This window comes from Propithecus coquereli, unplaced genomic scaffold (genome assembly GCF_000956105.1).
Source record: "Propithecus coquereli isolate 6110/MARCELLA unplaced genomic scaffold, Pcoq_1.0 Scaffold27, whole genome shotgun sequence".
NCBI classification, from domain to species: Eukaryota; Metazoa; Chordata; class Mammalia; order Primates; family Indriidae; genus Propithecus; species Propithecus coquereli.
Window position 1 is genome coordinate 8,702,519 of NW_012148285.1, and position 771 is coordinate 8,703,289.

A 771-nucleotide genomic window follows, 5' to 3' on the forward strand; every position below is an offset into this window, starting at 1 on the left:
AGCCTGAGCAACATAGTGAGACCCTGTCTCTACACAAATAGAAAAATCAGCCAGGCACAGTAGCTTGTATCTGCAATCTCAGCTACAAGGCTGACGCAGGAGGATCTCTTGAGCCCAGCCCAGGAGTTTGAGGCTGCAGTGAGCTCTGATGATGCTCCTGTACTCTAGTTGGGTAACAGAGCAAGACCTTGTCTTAAAAAAAAAAAGTTAGCGATCTCATGTCCACCCACCAATTTTTAAAATAAACTTTTAGTTTTAGATTTACAGAAAAATTGTGAAGATAACAATGGAATATTATATGGTCACAAAAAAGAATGAAACCCTGCCATTTGCAACAACGTGGGTGGAACAGGAGAACATTATGTTAAGTGAAATAAGCCAAGCACAGAAAGACAAATCTCCCATGTTCTCACTCACTCTACAGAGGGCAGAATGATGCTTACCAGAGGCTGGGAAAGGTAGCAGGGAGGGGGATAAAGGGATGGTTAATGGGTATGAAAATAGGTAGTTAGATAGAATGAATTATATTTGATAGCACAACAAAGTAACTATAATCAACAATAAGTTAGGGTATACTTTAAAGTAACTAAAATAGTAGAACTGGGATGTTCCTAACACAAAGAAATGATAAATGCCTGAGGCGATGGATACCCCAATTACCCTGATTTGATTAATTCATATTGTTTGCCTGTATCAAAACATCACATGTACCCTATAAAGATATATAACTATTATGTACCCATAATAATTTTTTTAAAAAGAAAGAAAAAG